The 7766-nt window shown below is 54.5% G+C and overlaps 1 long non-coding RNA gene across 1 annotated transcript; it reads left to right on the top strand.

Moving 5' to 3' along the window:
- Positions 1–2676: 2676 nt before the first annotated feature.
- LOC137336156 (uncharacterized) lies at positions 2677–6273 on the top strand. The gene is made up of 2 exons (XR_010966586.1): positions 2677–2865; positions 4701–6273. It is a non-coding gene; the product is annotated as an uncharacterized lncRNA (long non-coding RNA).
- Positions 6274–7766: the final 1493 nt, after the last annotated feature.

Raw genomic sequence — 7766 nt, 5'->3', positions numbered from 1 at the left:
CTCCATTCTCACTCACTGTCCGTCCCCCGGTGGGGTATTGGCAGGGATCGGTGCCCCATTCTCACTCACTGTACGTCCCCCGGTGGGGTATTGGCAGGGATCGGTGCCCCATTCTCACTCACTGTACGTCCCCTGGTGGGGTATTGGCAGGGATCGGTGCCCCATTCTCACTCACTGTCCGTCCCCCGGTGGGGTATTGGCAGGGATCGGTGCCCCATTCTCACTCACTGTACGTCCCCCGGTGGGGTATTGGCAGGGATCGGTGCCCCATTCTCACTCACTGTCCGTCCCCCGGTGGGGTATTGGCAGGGATCGGTGCCCCATTCTCACTCACTGTACGTCCCCCGGTGGGGTATTGGCAGGGAATGGGGCTCCATTCTCACTCACTGTACGTCCCCCGGTGGGGTATTGGCAGGGATCGGTGCCCCATTCTCACTCACTGTACGTCCCCCGGTGGGGTATTGGCAGGGATCGGTGCCCCATTCTCACTCACTGTACGTCCCCCGGTGGGGTATTGGCAGGGATCGGTGCCCCATTCTCACTCACTGTACGTCCCCCGGTGGGGTATTGGCAGGGATCGGTGCCCCATTCTCACTCACTGTACGTCCCCCGGTACAGTAACACACAATTAGAAAGCCCAAACCCCAGTAAGGAAGGATGACTGAGAAAGGTCAGGAAATGGACTGAGGTGTGTCCAAACCTCATTTGGGGAAGTGGGGTCAGTAACTTTACATCGAGGGCCTTAATCTCGACCAGTGTCTTGCTTCTGGGCGGGAGGGACGGGCGGAAGGGCCGCAGGGGACGGACGGGCGGAAGGGCCGCAGGGGACGGACGGGCGGGAGGGCCGCAGGGGACGGACGGGCGGGAGGGCGGGCCGCGGGGGATGGGCGGGAGGGCCGCGAGGGACGGGCGGGAGGGCCGCAGGGGACGGACGGGCGGGAGGGCTGCGAGGGACGGGCGGGAGGGCGGGCCGCGAGGGACGGGCGGGAGGGCCGCAGGGGACGGACAGGCGGGAGGGCTACGAGGGACGGGCGGGAGGGCTGCAAGGGACGGGCGGGAGGGCCGCAGGGGACGGACAGGAGTGTTTACTGGGTCCCAGTTGTCCCTGTCTCTTCCATTGATTTAAAGTGACGGGATATTTCAGTGGTCTGCTCAATCTGGTCATTTCCTGGGCTCTAACTGATGGTCTCTGGTCATGAAATAATTTTACTTAAAAAGCAATTCACTTTTCTGCTGTTGGATCTATTTATAATCTAATCAGGAGCTGCAAACATGGTTCTCGATTCTCGATGCGACCTGTCAGAAAGGATTGTACCAAAGTATAGGTTAACTTAAATATCATATTTGAAACTGGATTTTTAAAAATGTATTCCTTTTAAATGATTTAATTCTCATTGCACTGGGTCAGTGTGTAATGCTGTGTCCTGAGCCATACAGCCCAGTGACACCCATGCTCTGTGCTAAATCCACTGATCTCAGCTGGAGTTGTGGATGGGATGTGACAGTGGGCCAGGAAGGGGGAAATTAGTCAGAGCCCCATTCCTGATCAGCATCTCCTGCTGGCCAGTGCGCGTGTACAGGTCGGATGAGGGGCAGTGTGTGTGTACAGGTCGGATGAGGGGCAGTGTGTGTGTACAGGTCGGATGAGGGCAGTGTGTGTGTACAGGTCGGATGAGGGGGGTGCGTGTGTACAGGTCGGATGAGGGGGGTGCGTGTGTACAGGTCGGATGAGGGGGGTGCGTGTGTACAGGTCGGATGAGGGGCAGTGCGTGTGTACAGGTCGGATGAGGGGCAGTGTGTGTGTACAGGTCGGATGAGGGGGGTGCGTGTGTACAGGTCGGATGAGGGGGGTGCGTGTGTACAGGTCGGATGAGGGGCAGTGCGTGTGTACAGGTCGGATGAGGGGCAGTGTGTGTGTACAGGTCGGATGAGGGGGGTGCGTGTGTACAGGTCGGATGAGGGGGGTGCGTGTGTACAGGTCGGATGAGGGGCAGTGCGTGTGTACAGGTCGGATGAGGGGGGTGCGTGTGTACAGGTCGGATGAGGGGCAGTGTGTGTGTACAGGTCGGATGAGGGGGGTGCGTGTGTACAGGTCGGATGAGGGGGGTGCGTGTGTACAGGTCGGATGAGGGGGGTGCGTGTGTACAGGTCGGATGAGGGGCAGTGTGTGTGTACAGGTCGGATGAGGGCAGTGCGTGTGTACAGGTCGGATGAGGGGGGTGCGTGTGTACAGGTCGGATGAGGGGCAGTGTGTGTGTACAGGTCGGATGAGGGCAGTGCGTGTGTACAGGTCGGATGAGGGGGGTGTGTGTGTACAGGTCGGATGAGGGGCAGTGTGTGTGTCGAGGTCGGATGAGGGGGGTGTGTGTGTACAGGTCGGATGAGGGGCAGTGTGTGTGTACAGGTCGGATGAGGGGGGTGCGTGTGTACAGGTCGGATGAGGGGCAGTGTGTGTGTACAGGTCGGATGAGGGGGGTGTGTGTGTACAGGTCGGATGAGGGGGGTGCGTGTGTACAGGTCGGATGAGGGGCAGTGCGTGTGTACAGGTCGGATGAGGGGCAGTGCGTGTGTACAGGTCGGATGAGGGGCAGTGCGTGTGTACAGGTCGGATGAGGGGCAGTGCGTGTGTACAGGTCGGATGAGGGGCAGTGCGTGTGTACAGGTCGGATGAGGGGCAGTGCGTGTGTACAGGTCGGATGAGGGGGGTGTGTGTGTACAGGTCGGATGAGGGGCAGTGTGTGTGTACAGGTCGGATGAGGGCAGTGTGTGTGTACAGGTCGGATGAGGGGCAGTGCGTGTGTACAGGTCGGATGAGGGGCAGTGCGTGTGTGTACAGGTCGGATGAGGGGCAGTGTGTGTGTACAGGTCGGATGAGGGCAGTGTGTGTGTACAGGTCGGATGAGGGGGGTGTGTGTGTACAGGTCGGATGAGGGGCAGTGTGTGTGTACAGGTCGGATGAGGGGCAGTGCGTGTGTACAGGTCGGATGAGGGGGGTGTGTGTGTACAGGTCGGATGAGGGGCAGTGCGTGTGTACAGGTCGGATGAGGGCAGTGTGTGTGTACAGGTCGGATGAGGGCAGTGTGTGTGTACAGGTCGGATGAGGGCAGTGTGTGTGTACAGGTCGGATGAGGGGGGTGTGTGTGTACAGGTCGGATGAGGGGGGTGTGTGTGTACAGGTCGGATGAGGGGGGTGTGTGTGTACAGGTCGGATGAGGGGCAGTGTGTGTGTACAGGTCGGATGAGGGCAGTGCGTGTGTACAGGTCGGATGAGGGGCAGTGTGTGTGTACAGGTCGGATGAGGGGCAGTGCGTGTGTACAGGTCGGATGAGGGCAGTGCTTGTGTACAGGTCGGATGAGGGGGGTGCGTGTGTACAGGTCGGATGAGGGCAGTGCGTGTGTACAGGTCGGATGAGGGGGGTGTGTGTGTACAGGTCGGATGAGGGCAGTGTGTGTGTACAGGTCGGATGAGGGGGGTGTGTGTGTACAGGTCGGATGAGGGGCAGTGCGTGTGTACAGGTCGGATGAGGGGCAGTGCGTGTGTACAGGTCGGATGAGGGGGGTGTGTGTGTACAGGTCGGATGAGGGGCAGTGTGTGTGTACAGGTCGGATGAGGGGGGTGCGTGTGTACAGGTCGGATGAGGGGCAGTGTGTGTGTACAGGTCGGATGAGGGGCAGTGCGTGTGTACAGGTCGGATGAGGGGCAGTGCGTGTGTACAGGTCGGATGAGGGGCAGTGCGTGTGTACAGGTCGGATGAGGGCAGTGCGTGTGTACAGGTCGGATGAGGGGGGTGCGTGTGTACAGGTCGGATGAGGGCAGTGCGTGTGTACAGGTCGGATGAGGGGGGTGTGTGTGTACAGGTCGGATGAGGGCAGTGCGTGTGTACAGGTCGGATGAGGGGGGTGCGTGTGTACAGGTCGGATGAGGGCAGTGCGTGTGTACAGGTCGGATGAGGGGGGTGCGTGTGTACAGGTCGGATGAGGGCAGTGCGTGTGTACAGGTCGGATGAGGGGGGTGCGTGTGTACAGGTCGGATGAGGGGGGTGTGTGTGTACAGGTCGGATGAGGGGGGTGCGTGTGTACAGGTCGGATGAGGGGGGTGTGTGTGTACAGGTCGGATGAGGGCAGTGCGTGTGTACAGGTCGGATGAGGGGGGTGTGTGTGTACAGGTCGGATGAGGGTAGTGTGTGTGTACAGGTCGGATGAGGGCAGTGTGTGTGTACAGGTCGGATGAGGGGGGTGTGTGTGTACAGGTCGGATGAGGGGGGTGCGTGTGTACAGGTCGGATGAGGGGGGTGCGTGTGTACAGGTCGGATGAGGGGGGTGCGTGTGTACAGGTCGGATGAGGGGGGTGCGTGTGTACAGGTCGGATGAGGGGGGTGCGTGTGTACAGGTCGGATGAGGGGGGTGCGTGTGTACAGGTCGGATGAGGGGGGTGCGTGTGTACAGGTCGGATGAGGGGGGTGTGTGTGTACAGGTCGGATGAGGGGGGTGTGTGTGTACAGGTCGGATGAGGGGCAGTGTGTGTGTACAGGTCGGATGAGGGGCAGTGTGTGTGTACAGGTCGGATGAGGGGGGTGTGTGTGTACAGGTCGGATGAGGGCAGTGCGTGTGTACAGGTCGGATGAGGGGGGTGTGTGTGTACAGGTCGAATGAGGGGGGTGTGTGTGTACAGGTCGGATGAGGGCAGTGCGTGTGTACAGGTCGGATGAGGGCAGGTTCAAACTCAGCTGTGTTGCCCATGCAGTTGAATAGCCTGCTGACATTCGCTGCCACATCTTATGGAGGTTGGACACTTGGGTGGGGTACTGGAGGGCAACCAGTGCCTGTAAACCTCTCCCCCAGCAAGATTCAGCCCCTTCGAGAGAGGGGGCCATCTGTATTCTGCCTACTTTTCAGGCTCTCTTTGATTTTCTTGCTGTTGCTTCTCGCAGTTCTTAACACTTTGCATCAAAATGGCCTCTTCATTTTACCAACCTCTCCTTAAATTAACAGCATCCACATTCGAACAAGACAAAACTCTCCAGAATCTTTTTGCTTTTCAGCATAAATTGTACTCCGAATATAATGGAAAAAATGAATTAATTTTAAATCTTTAGGATTGTTTTATCTTCACATTTTGCACTGTGCAGGAAGTTTGTTCAGAAATAAATTAGTTTCCCTGTTCACCAGCTGCAGTTTTCTGATCCCAGGACTTGTGAACACAAGGAACTCATTTCGAATTGATTCTGACCCTGGCACTGTCGGGAAGGAGGCAGGTCCATTGCTTTGCCTAAACTCCCTCACAGAATCCTGCAGACTGTTTGCCGAAAGATTGAGGAGTAAGAAGTCCAAAATGAGGCAGTCATTAACAGTATAAATAGAAAACCAAACCAAGCCACTGTATTGGGATAAACAGGGCCCGTGGCCTGTCGTTTGGAGCAGATGTATAGAATGATACACTTTGAATGCTCGGTACCTTCAGAGCATCACTTTCCCCGCCCACAATCTGTGTCACCCATTAAACAAAGTCTATCACTTGTAATATGTCCATAGATAAAGAATGTTCAGTGAGCTGCTGTTGGTTGAGACGGCTCTCCCTGTGTACCTGCAATATAAGTGAGCCAGCAGCATGGACCCTCTCCTCCCCAGTCAGAGGTGAAGATGAGCAGGTGCTGGGTTCATATCTGGAGTGCCCTCCACCCTCCGCTCTCCCTGCCTGGACAGCCCAGTAATGTAGCCTTTGTAATGCTGCACTGTCCAGGCCCTTCACAATCCTCACTTTTGAGCTTGTCTTTGTGGTGGTGCTCTGAAATCCAAGCTGAATGAAGAGGCTGAGCACATTGCTGGGCTTGTGCGAGTGAGCCCACTATAGAATTCACCAGTAATTGGTCCCACCGTGGAACTGGTGGCTATGCTGCCCTACTCTGCCTCTTTGTTTCAAGGAGAGCAGTCCATTGTTTGCTCCTCTGCTGCTGCCCCCTGACCCAGGGGTTGGGTTTTGAAGATGAAGGGGCTGAGCAGCCTGGCTGTCCCCCAGCCAGCATCTTGTACAGTGACAAAAGTCACCATTTCCTATTGACTTCATTCCTTCAGGAGAGAACAGTGGCAGAAACATATATTTGGTATGGGTGTGAATGGACAGTAACAGCTGCACGTAGCTGGTGATGAGCAGATGTTTGTACAAATTGTGCAGTCGGTATCTTAAAAGGCAAATGATTTGACCTAATAGATGGGTGTTGCTATGCTTCACTAATATGCTTTGTAATAAATAAAGTTTTAAATTGTGTTTGCTAAGTGTGGGAGTTGAGTGATTTATTCTAAGTATGGGAACAGGACTCCAGCAAGTGCAGCTGCAACTATTCAAGTGGCAGAGACTCTGTACCATTGTTTAAAGAGGGGAAAAAAAGATAGACCGAGTAATTACAGGCCAGTCAGTCTAACCTCGGTGATGGGCAAATTATTGGAATCAATTCTGAGGGGCAGTATTAATCGTTATGTAGAAAGGCACGGATTAATCAAGGACAGTCAACATGGATTTGTTAAGGGAAGGTTGTGTCTGACTAACTTGGTTGAATTTTTTGAGCAGGTAACAAGGAGGGTCGATGAGGGTAGTGCATTTGATGTCGTCCACAAGGATTTTAGCAAGGCTTTTAACAAGGTCCCACGTGGCAGACCAGTCAGAAAAGTAAAAGCCCATGGGATCCAATGGTCAACGGGTGTTTTTGTGACTGGAAGGCTGTTTTCAGTGGGGTCCCGCAGGGCTCAGTACTGGGTCCTTTGCTTTTTGTGATACACATTAATGATTTGAACTTGAATGTAGGGGGCATGATTAAGAAATTTGCAGATGATCCAAAGATAGGCCGTGTGGTTGATAGTGAGGAGGAAAGCTGTAGACTGCAGGAAGATATCAATGGACTGGTCAGATGGGCAGAAAAGTGGCAAATGGAATTCAATTCGGAGAAGTGTGAGGTAATGCATTTGGGGAGAGCAAACAAGGCAAGGGAATACACAATAAATGGGAGGATACTGAGAGGTGTAGAGGAACAAAGGGACCTTGGAGTGCATGTCCACAGATCCCTGAAGGTAGCAGGACAGGTAGATAAGGTGGTTAAAAAGGCATAGGGAATACTTTCCTTTATTAGCTGAGGCATAGAATATAAGAGCAGGGAGGTTATGCTGGAACTGTATAAAACACTGGTTAGGCCACAGCTTGAGTACTGTGCACAGTTCTGGTCACCACATTACTAGAAAGATGTGATTGCACTACAGAGGGTGCAGAGGAGATTTACGAGGATGTTGCCAGGACTGGAGAATTTTAGCTATGAGGAAAGATTGGATAGGCTGGGGTTGTTTTCTTTGGAACAAAGGAGGCCGAGGGGAGATTTAACTGAGTTGTACAAAATTATGAGGGGCCGAGATAGAGTGGATAGGGAGGATCTATTTCCCTTAGCAGAGAGGTCAATAACCAGGGGGAATAGATTTAAAGTAATTGGTAGAAGGATTAGAGGGGAGCTGAGGAGAATTTCTTTTCACCCAGAGGGTGGTGGGGGTCTGGAACTCACTGCCTGAAAGGGTGGGAGAGGCAGAAACCCTCAACTCATTTAGAAAGTACTGGGATGTGCACTTGAAGAGCCGTGACCTACAGGGCTACGGACCAAGTGCTGGAAAGTGGGATTAGACCAGATATCTGTTTTTCGGCTGGCATGGACACGATGGGCTGAATGGCCTCCTTCTGTGCTGTAAATCACTATGATTCTAAGACGTGGTGCTGAATTTACATGCTCTTC

The sequence above is a fragment of the Heptranchias perlo genome, chromosome 20, assembly GCF_035084215.1.
Source record: "Heptranchias perlo isolate sHepPer1 chromosome 20, sHepPer1.hap1, whole genome shotgun sequence".
Classification (NCBI taxonomy): domain Eukaryota; kingdom Metazoa; phylum Chordata; class Chondrichthyes; order Hexanchiformes; family Hexanchidae; genus Heptranchias; species Heptranchias perlo.
The sequence above is the reverse complement of the archived record's forward strand: the minus strand, read 5'-3'. Positions and strand labels throughout refer to the sequence as shown.